Consider the following 14,834-nt stretch of genomic DNA (forward strand, 5'->3'; position numbering starts at 1 on the left):
AGCCATGCTGTGGCAGCGTCCCACATATAAAGTAGAGGAAGACGGGCATGGATGTTAGCCCAGGGCCAATCTTCCTCAGCAAAAAGAGGAGGATTGGCAAGAGATGTTAGCTCAGGGCTAGTCTTCCTCACCAAAAAATAAAATAAAATAAATAAGAAACACAGTAACAGAAATGTGGCTGAACTCACTGCTCTGTAAATTCTAATTTAGGTTGATGACATAAACTTCTCGCTGTTCCCTTAGTGGGAGTGTCAAATGTCTATTTGATACACATTATACCAAAGAGCAAAACAATTTCTTTCTTATGCCACAAGAAGAGATAATCTTGTGGATTTGACAATGTCACGTCAGAAAGCTGTATAATACTCCCTCAAAACTACACTTTAGAGAGCATCAAGAACAGCGATCTTGCCACAGGGCAATCAGACCCTAGAGTACGACTTTTCAAACAGCAGTTGTTCCCACGTTTAGAGTCAAATAAACAAGATCTGTAAGGCTCCTAGAAATGAGGTGCTGGAACTGGGTGTGCTTTGATATTCAAAACTTTTCCAGAGGGAGAAATTGACAGTCTGACAACAGCATACGTCAGAGTTTTTCACGATTTGATATTGCTGGGAAGGTAGAGCTCCGAGCCTGGAGTAGCCAGGTTTCACATTTTTCTTTCGTAATACAGCTTTAGGCTATAGCATAGTGTCAAATGAATTCAGTGATCTTCTTGATTGTTTTATTCTTAGAGAGTACTATTTACAGTTCTCAGGTTTAAAATTAATATTCAATATGTCACAGAAACAAATACGGAAATATTACTTTCCTCATAATTTCAGTGTACAAATAGTGTTATTCTATTTATTAATCTAATGAAAAAGACAACAATCTTCACTTTTTCTTTGATTAACTCAAACAAACTAAACCTCCCTTCAGAAAAGTTTTATCTACAACTCAGTTATAATTCACATTTAAAACCACTTCAAAATTTAATAATTCTAATTTATTTTTATAGTCTTCAAATGTATGACTTAACAAGCAACACCTTTCCAAGTGCTTAAAAATAGTTTTTAAGAATCTAGCAAATTAAACTTATGAAAATAGTTACTCAAATTATTTTGATTATCCCAACATAGTTTAGAGTAGTGGCCAAATTCCTTTATATTTTTCCTGCTGAAATCAGAAGTCCAAAATCAATTGTGCATTTTAAATTGTAAATTTTAATCTAATAAAATCTCGATAGTCTATGTCAAATTCTCTTAACTGTGATAAACATTTAAAATGCCAATTACATATACTATTCTTAACCCTAGCGCCCAAGTATGAATTCTTTAGGTTTGGTTTATTTTGTCATTTTATTTTCAGCTCTAACCGTTTGCATACTGGAAAGATACTTATCTAATAAGGAAATATTTTGATCATCTCAGGTGTGTTGGTTGCCATCTCAATAAGCTATGGGGTCACTGATCAGCCAAAAGAAGTGCTCAGGTCTGGGCCGGAGGGGCTGCACATCTAGAGTGATTCCTCCTCCACCAAAGAGGCGTGCACTGAGCCATTTTCCATATTCACTTTGCAAACTGAGGATTCAAAGCCCATACTTTTCAGATAGGATGCTAACTTTCACAAGTTAAGAGTTAAAATTCTATAATTCAATACTTTATTTCACTATATGAATATGTAAATACAGCTAAAATTGCAAATAACTGAAGTCTTTACTGAACTTCTTATTTTTTCTTTCTCTTCATTTTTCATATTCACAATTCTTTACAGTTACCTTAACGACACTCGATTATATTTTCCATGTGTCTCATAACTTTGGTGATGCACAACTCTAATGTCACCAAATGAAATGTGGAAGAGAGGTTTATAAAATATCAATACAGCAGGACAAATCTACTGAAAGCCCTACACACACAACTGTAGGGCTTTCAGTAGATTTAATACTGTCGTTGGGTCTCTCCTCCTAGAATAGTTGAGCAGAATTGGCCACCTATGGATGCTTATAAGACACTTTGCCACCATAGGATCTGTCAGAGTGATGATGCATTGTTTCATCCATTCTTCACACCATTCCTTTGACTGGATAGTATATATTTCCTTATTTAAATGTTTTATAATTATAATAAACAAAAGTATTAATTAAACTTGTGAATTTAACATTAAAAGGAGTCTTAATGGAGTTGAATACTGTCTCAGAGGCACAAAGAAAAAAATGGGAATTAAATTATATACACTAGAAAGGTTATACTTCTAGTGCCATTTCAGTGACAAAGAACAATTTCTTAAAAGGGATAGTCCTCGTGAGGATGTTGTCCTGAGAAATAGGCCACTTTAACTACCAAGAGAGTGCTCAGCAGAGCTGTGTGCTTCCCTCTCGTATTAGTTTGTTAAGGCTTCCATGACAGAGAACTACAGACTGAGTGACAAACAACAGAAATTTATTTTCTAACACTTCTGAAAACTAGAAGTCTGAGATCAAGGTGTCGGCAGGGTCATGCTCCCTCTGAAGGCTCTGGGGAAGGATCTATTCCAGGCCTGTCTCCTAGCTTCTGGTAGTTCTTTGGCTGTGGCAACATAACTCCAATCTTCACATGGAATTCTCCCTGTGTGCTTGTTTGTCTCTGTGTCCAAACTCTCCCCTTGTATAAGAACACCAGTCATATTGGATTAGAGCCTAGCCAAATGACCTCATCTTCATTAATCACATCTGCAACAAACTTATTCCCAAATAAGGTCACATTCTGAAGTACTGGGAGTTAGGACTTCAACATATGAACTTTAGGGGGACACAATTCAACCCATAACCCCTCTCCAGTGCTGTCTAAGAGCAGAAGGACCTCAGAGTTATTTGAGACTGACGGGAGCAAGCGGCAAGTCATCATCACTCTGGGAGTGGAATGGCTTGAGACCTGAGATTTAAACATCTTTCCTGGAGGTGAAACATCTAATGCAGGGGTACGGGAGATGCTCTTGAGTAACAAGTCACTGACTTGGACATGAGGGGATATTTAAGAAAGCAGTAATGCAAAATATTTTTCCATAAATGAAGAACATGTTTTCATATTTTAGAAAGAGTTTAAGGAGATAGAAAATTTTTCTGAAGCTAACCTTACTATTTGCAATTCTTAGCCCTGTTTCAACACAGCTTAGGACCCTTAAAAGAGAGAAATTCATCTATCCATTTAGCTTAGATATTTCTAGAAGTAGGTAAATGTGGTCACACTAAGAAAAAGCACTATAATTACCTACCATTGGATCTAATAAAACAGATTACTAAATTATAGAAATTAAATTAAGATCCCTCTGATTTCTAGAAGAAGGTGTCTCCAAAGTGTAAACACCATGATTTGGCAAAAGCTGAGTTCTGTCATTATATTTTTACCTTATTTTTATTCTATGATCTATTTTGTCCTGCTAAATCAAGAGAACTGAAAGACATATTGCACTTTGATTCAATGAAGTCAGAACATCTGATTCCACGCTCAACCTAAGTACCAGAGCCCCTTGCTCTACCCATTGTCCCCCAAATATGTTTTGTACATCCTTATCTTAGCTTAAGTTGACATCTGTGGCCTTGCCCTATTCAGAATCATTGCATGTATTACTATTGAGGTCTCTATCATGTCAATAAACGACCATATATTCTGGGAACTCACGAAGGACACAGAGTAAATTAAAATTGTTGTAACATTATATTCTCCCGTCCAGCAGTAAAATCTCTAGTGTCTCATGTATTGGGAAGGCAAAGTCTTAAATACCAACCTGGGAGTCTATGCTTATCCTGAAGATTTCTCAACCTCTCTCACAATTTTACTGCTAATGCTTTAGTAAAAGCAATCTCCACTCCAAACTTGTACAAGGCAGGCTGGCTTGAGGGACCCTGACACGGTGGACAATGCAATGGCCATGCCCCAATAGGGCAAAGTGGAGCCCAATTTTAGAAGCAGGGATAAGCTCTTCCAATATCACGAGAAACTTCTGCCCCAGAACTGAGAATCTGATCACATTAATTTCAATTGCATTCCTGCCGTATTAACTATTTTTATGACCTTGCTGTGCAACTGGGTGTGGCTTAGCCGACACTGGTGTCTGTTTCAGTTGGCTTTCCAGTCTTCGGTTTGGATCTTGGCTTTGTCAAACCTTAGCTTGGAGCTGTGCGAGCACACGCCCCGCAGCTTTAGCTCTTCTCTTCTTTCCTCACCAGTCTGGATCTCCGGGAAAGTCCAAGGGCTTGTCTCACCTTCACTGCAAAACCTGAGGGAGGTGGCGCCCAGATTTTTGGATTTGGGACTGGTGCTCTGCTGCCCCCTACTGGCCCTAGGCCATACTTGATATTGAAGAACAACCTCTTCAAAAGCCAAGCATTTCTAAAGGAGCCATTCTTTCCAGAACTCAATCAAACATCTATAAAGTTGACTAATAAAGAGAAAAAGCCTAATACATATTGAGAACTTAAATTCCCAGCCACCACGCTTGGACTTTTGTGCATATTCATGATTTAATCTTCTTAACTTCCTTGTGAGATAACTGTTATAACTCACTAGATAAATTGTTTTCAGGGAGAATTGGAGAGATTAGATAATGTGCCTAAGAAATCAAGCATAGGTCATACCTGGGGTTTTGCTTTTTCGGTAACTGTTCATACCTGCTTTTCTCTGACTCAGGGCACAGGTTCACTAACTCTCTTGGCTCAGAGTAAATTCTTAAATGCCCAAAATACCATTTTATCATTCGCAGCAACGGGGTTAAAATTAAGGTATGTACGAATTTGGGCTACAGTTCAAATTGTTTTTTCTACTATTTTCAGGACATAGAGAAATACTACAAAAGAAAATAAACATTGTATAGGAAGTCAAAAAGGCTGGATATAAATTTCAGGCTGTTGCTTGGGCAAGTCAATACACAGCCTGAGTCACAATTTCCTGAAATGCAAAACAGAGAGCACCCTCTTTCTGCCTCAGCAAGGAGTCGTGTGGATCACACCACAGTGTGGGGAATTAGTGCACGCTCTGCAGAAGTGCCGGCACTTCTTGCGTGTCTCATTCTAGATTCCCCAATGTACATACGCATAGTGACTTTAATAAGGATCATAGATTATGCGTGAGAGAAAGAACACCGGTATTTCCTATTAAACAACAGTAGGCTTATATTGAAAAATTCAAACATTAATAATATTATAGCAATCAATATGCAAAGGATGATGTAAACAGTAGAAAGGAAAATAATTCTTGATGCAGGAGCTTACTCAAATGAACAAGCATGAACCTAAATGCTTTTTATTATTTTAATTCAATAAGTTATAAGACGACTACAACTGCCGCTACTATTACCACTACTCTTATTATAAGGTAGAAAAGGGAAGAAATTATGTTACTAATTTTGCCTCTTTATGTATAATAATCACGTAAGATGTTTACAAACTTTCTACAAGAAACATATAGAAATCATTGTAATGGTTATACAATATGCAGTCAACTTTTTTTCTGGGAAATATTATTAGCAACAATGTTGACTTTTCTCTCCCATTTATGTTATTCCCATGAGAATTAGTTCCCCTGTGGTTAGTGTGTTTTGTTTTCACTGAAATTTAAAATGGAAAATAAGTAGATTATTTCAAAAACAGTGGTCCTGTAAATTAATCCTTATGACTGTAGAACAATGTAATCTATATTATCCAAGGCTATGTTCAAGAACCTCATAAGCTGTTTTCTGCCTCCCTTCTTATATCTCTCAACCTATTGCATCAGAAAGACCTATGCAAAATCCAATCTCACCAATTCACTCATTTTTTAAAAATACTTTTAATTTATATCCATTGCTTGCAAGGTAAAGTCAAATCTCCTTTGAGGGACGTATAATTCTTTTCATGATCAAGTTCCTGCTTCTCTCTTTAGCGCTCTTCTACCACTCCCCACTTGCACTTTACGATTCAGTCATATCAAACCGATGGCATTTCAAGATTATGACGTCACATCCATCTGTCTTTGACAACTGCTCACCCTTCTTTATTCCTGGGCTTCTCTACAACCCCTTTCATCCTTTAGAGAGTTTTTATTCAGCCTTCAAGAGCCAGAATCTCTGCAAGAGAACTTTCCAGGAAGTCATCCCTAACCTTCCTCACCAATCTAGGCTCCACTAGTCACAATGATAAATTATATTTGGTTAACAATTTAATTCTAGCTCTGGGCTAAGCATGGCACATACATTAATTATGTAATCCAGACAATAACCATATGAGTAGTTAATATTATTATCCCTTTGTGTATAATGAAATAAAAACACAGAAAAGTTAATCAACTTGGCAAAGACCATACAGCTACTCAGTTGCAAAGCTGAGAATCCAAATTCCGTTAGTTTAGCTCCCGAATCCATCAGCTTTAACATCTCTGCAGACACTATTTTTCACGTACAACACTATACTGAAATGACCCCTTCAAATAGTCATCTCCCCACCAAGATTTACCAGGAGAAAAAAATCAGGTCATTCATGTTTCTATCTACAGCATATCATATGTTATAGCGTTCGATAAATATTTGTTGAGGCTAACCATGCTCTATTTTTTAAATTATGTTATTTTTCAATTACATAGAGCTTTTCAAGGGGAAAATGTATACTTATTGGAGTAAAGAGTATATAATATAAAATGTTCTTCTGAAAAGAATTTGAGATAAGTCAATAAAACCCATGTACATAGTAAGGCTACTAAATTTGCAGATAATAAAATAAAATGTGTAGTTTTCTCAACATTTTTATAACCCGATGGAATAATATGATGAAAAATTTTATGAACTCAGAGACTCTAATACACCTTCCTATGGGAGGCTTGTCTTTCCCTGACTGTTTAGAATCAATGATGCAGAACAAGCGAATAGATCAACCTCTAAGAGTAATGATTAAACATCAAGTCTAACTCTGAACTTCTCAGCAACAAAAGCAAAGTATGAAATATGATATGCATGTGTCTCCATTATAATGAAGCAAACTTTTAATTCAAATCATAATTTTAATAGTAAATTAAGTAGTAATCATAATCATAGCATTTTAATTGTAGGTATTTATATTGATTTTTAATTATACATTAATATATTTCCAAGTTATTTGGACGAAGCAAAAAATATTAAAAAATATATATCTTCCTCCTTAAACAATATGACTATCTACAAGAAAAGATTATATATAATATCATATGTATATACTTATTTTATGATAAACAGTATATAATTGTATAAATAGGTAGGTCTATACATATATAGCTAAATAGAAAGATTTACCTACTTGACAAAGTAGTAGGTTACATATTTCTATCAGGTATTTGCTTGTTTCTGTCCACTTGAAGCAGGTATGTCCAGAATTATTCCTGACATCCAACTGTGAACACTAGATAAACAAGTTCCTTGGATACAGTCTTTGTGTTGACTATTTTTAAGATTTCCAAATTATTTAGAGACAGCAAACAGAATGTTGATGTCTAACAAATAAGACACATATAAGTACCTTAAACTTCCACCATAAACAATGTAGTTTTCTACATTGTTAATATTCTGTGATACAGAATTCTATCAAGATTTTTACTGTTTTTGAGCACTCAGACCCAGGCATGCTCATTTGCTGCAACTCTGAACACCAGGAAATAAATAAAACTTCCTTGAATATAATTCTTATATTGGAATCAGACACTCATCTGTTCATCTCTATAATGGGCCTCAGCAAAAGAATGGTTTCCTCTGGGTTGCAAACATTTGCTATGCAGGGGGAAAAAAGAGAGAGAGAGATCATTTGAGATCATCATGAATATTGTGGGGCAGTCAAGTGGGATATGTCTAATACATTGTGCTCATCATAATCTTTTTTTCTAAAATACATATTTTATAAGACAAGCTAATCTCTGTCTATCTGCCTTCCGTTAATATTTTTCTAAATTGATTCATCTATTTAATTTTTCTAGTCTAATTTGTTTTGCTGATGTTGAGTGGCCTTTTGTATCAATTTACTCAAAGTTTACTCTCTCATCTATTCTCTCATTCTTAGCTGTTCTGATGTTATAAAATTGTTGATATTTCTATAATTTTATTGATGATAAAATTAATATAATTTGGGTTAAAAGGTGACTTAAACTGTTTAAACAATTTCCTTAATTTTGCCTTGGCTCCCAGAAAATTATAGCCGGAAAAGTAGTAAATAGAAATAAATACAAATAAATAAAGCACATACTAGGATAAAGGGTTTTAAGTACTATGTAAGAAAAAGCCAAAAACAAAGTAAATCAGGGTAAGATATCGTGAGAGACAGGGAGAGAGAATGATTCACCCATTGTATGTTAAGAACATTTTTGGCAATGGAGCAACTACTGACATGTCCCTCTTTGCCCCATGTGCCCTGTTGAAGAATGCACAGTAGCTCACATTGTAGATGAAGACAATTATTATAAGCTAGGATTCCATAATGTTAATTATTTATTAGTAAAAAGCCTTTGCATTATACACATTAAAAGAGAAGAAATATGTAGTCAAAATGTAGCTAATATTGCCTTTAAGAGAGGAAAAGTCAAAATGTATAACTAATGAGATATGCTATTAAGTCAATACAATTAATTATATACTCTTTTTGATAAAACGAAGACATCTTAGAAATGAATTGAATATGCAGATGGAAGGGTCCCAAATCATTGAAGAACCAACTTCTAGAAGAAAAATGTCAATTGAATTAAGGACTATTCTACGTTTATTTTGATAAGAATTGAATATTATTAATATTTTCAGGTTTTAAAACATCATACAGTCTTTAATTTAGATGACAGGAATAACTTGAGGCTTGCGGTGATATTTTTCCCCTCTGTTTTCAGACAAACTAAGGGTGATTCTCTTTTCAATTATTATTGCCAGGTCTTAGGTATAGTGATAATTTTTTCCTGAAATTTAATTTACATATGAATGAGATGAGTTTACATTTCTTCCATTTCTCACACTTTTCAAATTAACTTAATTAAAGAATATCAAAGGAATTTAAGTTACAAACAGAATAATTCTGAAAGAGAGAGTTTGGCTCTATCCTTTAAGACAAATAAAGAAGCAGATATTAATTCACAGATATCAGTGAAGGGAAAGTACCGAATAAGAGTTTGAGTTAAATAGGAGTCATTGTGTGTGTGTGTGTGTGTGTGTGTGTGTGTGTGTACGTGCGTGTGTAAGTGAAGCTTTGGAATCTTTGGAATATCACACAGTGAAAGTGAGATAACTCAGTCTATGAGGATGAGGACGCCAAACCAGAAACCCTGACACTGTCGTTGCCAGGTAGCCGCGAGCGGCCACTCCACTCAGGCATTAGGAAGCTGGTTAATCAGGACCTGAATTTCAGGAAAGCACTTAGTCGCCAATGAGCTCGAGTCTGAAAGGGCAATCGAGTCACCCCAAGGCAAAGAAAACAAAGATGAGCATCAGCTGAACAGCAGAATCCATAGAATCCTGCCGCCTGGAGTGCGCTGAGACCCGGAGCAAGGTGGATTCGGGGGTCAGGATTAGAAGGATGGTGAGAGAATGTCCCAGATGGGGAAAAGGAAGAACCACGAAAGACAGGAAGACAGACCGAATATTCCTGCAACTCCCGTGATGCTGGCTGTCTATTGTGCCTCTCCCTTGACCAACTCAGACTCCCTAAGCTTATTTCACTTTGAAACTTCTCTTAAATTTGGCAATTGATCAATAAAAAGAATTGTGAAGACATGTAAATCAAGTATTTAAAAGATAAGTCATTTTTAAACCACACAATTCTCCTAGTGTGTTTTGCAATAAGCAAAGTTGTTCAATAAGAACTGTCAGATCAGGGAACTAACAATTTCAAAAGTGGATAAAATAACTAAAATGTGTGTTATTTAGCATGCAATTTGCGCTCATTTGAGTTTATTAATGTTATGAAGCAGCAGCCCATTTTTTATCAGATTCCTTTCTTCATGCCCCAAATAAAATTTCCTGGAAATTCATATATAAATATCTATGAGGATGCAATGAACACAAAGAGCAGGATGCTGCTACGTGCTGGAGAGAAAAATTGATGCATTTAAGCACATGACACTGGAGGAAGAAGAAAAACCTGAAAATGTGTGAAGAGACATTTCCCTCTAGTGTTTGTATTTTGCCCACACAGACACTAGCTCAGCTTTTATCAAGAGGGCCATAATCTGTTTTTTCTTTTTCCACAAAGGAAGCAATGAGAAGAGTGAGACTAAAGCAGTGTACTGCCACTTCCCTGAGCTAGACAGGGTCAATCAGGGTCAGAAGTGCCAAGAAGACACCAGGGCAACACAGCTTATCAGAGCGTGTCTTTGGAGCCCTCAAGCGAGAAACATCTCCTGAGAGAAACGAAAGTCTGAGAGAGACGCGGAGGGATACTCACAAGGTGGGGGAAATTGTAGGACTGACTTGAATTTTTTAAAGTAAATAATGTGTCTGTGATATGAGACGTAGTGGAAACACAGAGCCAATTAGTCTAACTTTTTAGACTTGTTCTCTACTAATCTTAATTATCTGACACAGCAGTGACCTTATCCAGTAATAAAATGAGGTTGAAAAACTCTTTCTTACAACCACTTTACTGAAACGTGATTGACATACAAAAAGCTATATATATTTAATATATACGAATCGATGAGTTTGCAGGTAAGTATACACCTGTGAAATCATCGCCACAATCTATGTGGTAAACATATCCATCAGCTCCAAAAGTTTCCTACTGCCCTCTTTAATCATTCATTACTATTATTTTTTGTGATAAGAACACTTGACATTAGATCTACCCCTTCAGCAAGTTTTTAAGTATACCATATATTATTAACTATAGATACTATCCTGTACACTAGATCTCTAGGTCTTATTCATCTTGTATACTTGAAACTTTGTGCTCTCCTATTAATATCTTCCCATATCCTCTTCCCCCCATCCCCTGGTAACCACCCTTCTACTCGCTGGTTCTATGAGTTCGACTATTTCAGATTTCTCCTGTAAGTGGTATCATGCGTATTTGTCCTTCTGGACTGGTTTATTTCACTTAATACAATGACCTCCAGGTTCGTCCATGTTGCTGCAAATGGCAGAATTTCCTTCAATAAACATTAACGTTGCTTCCATGTTTTGTCTATTGTGAATAATGCTACAACGAACATAGGAGCACAAATAATGTTTTTATCTTCTTCTTACTATTTAAGTGGTTAAATATAAAAGAAAGTACAGTGCCAAGAAAGAGGATATGAAAAGGAATATGCAGCCTGGTATATAAACCTATGAAGCTAAATTTAAAAATTCGAATATAGGGGCTCGCCTGGTGGTGGAGCAATTAAGTGCGCATGCTCCACTTCGGCAACCTGGGGTTCGCAGGTTCGGATCCCCGGCCTGGACCAACACAGCGCCTGTCAAGCTACGCTGTCACAGCGTCCCATATAAAGTAAAGGAAGATAGGCATGGATGTTAGCTCTGGGCTGATCTTCCTCACCAAAAAAAAAAAAAAAGTGAGAGAGAGAAATGATTATTGGGTGTGTATATGTATGTATTTTTTCCTAGATTATAAAATAGTTTACATAATATGAAAGGCGAATTTTTGGCTAGGAAAAATTGCAGAAACATAATGGATAAAAAGCCAATATCTTTTTAATAAGAGACTTTGTACAAATCTATAGGAAATAGATGAAAACTCCAGTAGAAAATGTACGATGATTTATAAGAATATTATTAGACCATTTAAAAAAATTTAATATAATAAACAAATGTTTAACCTCTTGTTTGCTTAAATCAAAGTTAATTAAAATATTTTTGAAAATATTTTAATGCTAATATCAAACATTTAGAAGTTTTGTGGAAAGGGAAAGTCTCATTTACTGCTGGTGACAGTGCAATTTGCTGTGACAGCAACTTGGAAATATGTATCAGTTGATGTATTTGACAATATGTATCAACATATCAAAAAAGGTTAAAAGATGTTTTGCTTTATGATCTACACTTTACTACTGGAAATTAATCCTAGAGAAGTAATCACAGACTGTAGTAACCAAAGTGTTAGCCACAGGAATTCACATTGGTGCACTATTGACAATAGCAAAATATTGAAAACAGCTATTCAACAATAAATTGTTGGGATTTTCTAAATCTTATAAATTTTTAAATAAATTTTACAAATTTATAAAATTGTGAGATTTTATTAATAAACTATAACATAGTCCCTCGATGTAGTTACAAAAAAGAAAACTGTGGGTAATAAATGTGTCCTTCTCTCCCTGTTTCTCTCTGTCTCTGTCTGCCTCTTTCTCTGCGTCTGTGTGTGTATATATATTTTTTTATGTGTGTGTATATATATATAAAATGGAATTGTATACTCCTAATTTTAAGAAGGATTATTTATTTTCGGGTAGTGGCGTTTTGGAAGACTTTAGTTTGCTTCATTTTCTTATGCATATTTTCAAAAGTGTTCTGCAGTAAATGTGGATTTATTTTACAATATGTAAAATATAAAAGTTATAAAAGCAAATCTAAGAGAGCTTTCTCTCATACATTAGAGAGGGAGAATTAAACTAATTAAATGGCCTAAAACTCATTTAAAAATAAATAAAAAAAAGCCACTTTGTCACAATGGCTTTCTAAGAACACTACCTCACAGTTGAAAACGGTGGTTTAGCATTTCATTTGACAAATCTATATGCCTGTCTGTTGTTTGCTGAAGAATTGCAACAGTCATTGCCGGGAATGTTTCTGATTTATCAGTCACTCTCTTATGAGTGTTATTTGTAAACTGTGAGAGTAAAATGATTCTTCCTTATGATATACTAAATAATAAAGGACAATGTATATTTCTTAAATGTAAAATGCAGGATTTTACTTCTTGGTGAAATGCTTGATTTCCTTTTATATTCACATTTTCTTTATTAACAAAACATTGGATATATGGAGAAAACAATTGGGAACACAGATAGTATTTTTGCACGTCAAGAGATCAAAAAAATTATAGTTATAAATTCCCAAAGATATCTTGAAGAATAATATATGATATGCAGGGATGTGCAGCTTATACTTGATAATCTACTAATGCCCATGCTAAAACCTGCTTTAAGAGGATACAGCTCCTCCTCTTCAATATGCATTTTAGCATCCTGTCAGCAAGCTTTACTAACTTAATTTTGTTGGATGCTCCAAAAAAGAAAGATAAGTATTGACAGATTAATCAATGTCTGCTAAGCCTGGAATTTGTCTATACGTTATGAATTTAATGTCACTCAATTTAAAAGGGAAAGAATATATGTTGAGCTAGTCCTGCACATTGTAATACTTCCATAGGTCAAATCTGAAAGTAAACTAGAGTCGTCCTAAGGTTGAATAATTAAAAAAAATAAACAGTATAAGATCCAAGGAAAAGTAATTATTCATATCATTAACATTTTTCTTAAACTGTACTCAGCTTTTTCATTTAAACCTATACAACAGGAGATATAATATTTATTGGTATTTTAATCTAATTAGTTCCTATTTTCTTTTAAGAAAACTGGAAAATTTTGGTTATCTAACCATGTGACTTGAAGGATGTTTTGCCAGTCAAATCATTTTGGGCAACTATATGGCAATACAAATGATTTACAAATGATCAAATGATATTTCCAAAAACAATCCTCATCAGTAAAATAATGGAAGTAATATTTGGAATTATAAAAAAAAAATCAATGCAAATTCAAATTAAAGATTTTGTAACACGAAATCCATGTTTAAGGCTCTTGAAACAAACTATTTTTCCAGATATGAATCTAAACTTTTGTATATGATATTGCCAGTATAGTACAGTCATTCAGGCAGATTTTCATGGATTTTGCCATTTTATTATCTGACTTAGTAGTTATAAGTTATATCCCACTTACTCAAAAATCTTAATTGAAAATGTTATATGTTTTATGTATATACGCATTGTTCTCAGATATGCTTTCAGAATTTTCACTTAAAGAAACTGTGTTCCAAGATATGAATATTCATCCTGTTTAAATACAGAAACTCAGCTGTGGTTTTTTTCATTTTTTTTTTCTTTGCATTGAAAATAGAAGTATTGTCACTCAGTTCCTCTGAGAGTTGGAGGATTAAGTCGTCCTTTTCCTCCTGGAAAAGAAAAATCATTTCTATTTTGCTATGATTTATGAGTAATGGACATGAAAGCATATTATGAAAGAATAAGAGAGGAATGCCTTTTTTGTTTTTAGGAGTAAAAAATTGTTAGAGGTTGGCCAGAACATCTAGAAAGGAGCTAGCTGGGTGAGTTCCCCAAAGATATACAGAATTCTGGAACCTAAACCAAAGAAAATCATCCAAGAAAAAGTGCCTGCTATCCTGGAAGAGCCCAGTCAATGTATCTGATGACGGAATAGACTGTTTCAGAATTCACAGGGGACCTATATTCTCCGCCTCCAAGTTTGAACCATACGTGTTTCTCAAGGCTCAATTTAATGACACTGCCAAGGTATATACAGCTGATCCTTATTATTCAGATTCAGTATTTGCAAATTTGCCTACTCGCTAAAATTTATTCATAATCCCAATTAATACCTGCAGCACTTTCCCAGTCACCGTGGACATGCTAAGGTGCAATAAGACTATGACCTCCCTTCTTATTTCAGCTCTCAGGCTGTAAACATGTCCTTTTCAAAGTCTGTTTAGTATGTTTTTCACATTTTTGTGCTTTTTGTTGGTTATTCCACTATTTAAAATGCTCCCAAACATAGTAGGGTAGCTCTGTCTAGTGTTTCTAAGCGCAAGAAAGCTGTGATGTGTCTTATGGAAAGATGTGAATGTTAGATAAGCTTTGTAAGGGACTTATAGTATTGTTGGCTGTG

The sequence above is a fragment of the Diceros bicornis genome, unplaced genomic scaffold (assembly GCF_020826845.1).
Source record: "Diceros bicornis minor isolate mBicDic1 unplaced genomic scaffold, mDicBic1.mat.cur scaffold_100_ctg1, whole genome shotgun sequence".
In the NCBI taxonomy this organism is placed as follows: Eukaryota; Metazoa; Chordata; class Mammalia; order Perissodactyla; family Rhinocerotidae; genus Diceros; species Diceros bicornis.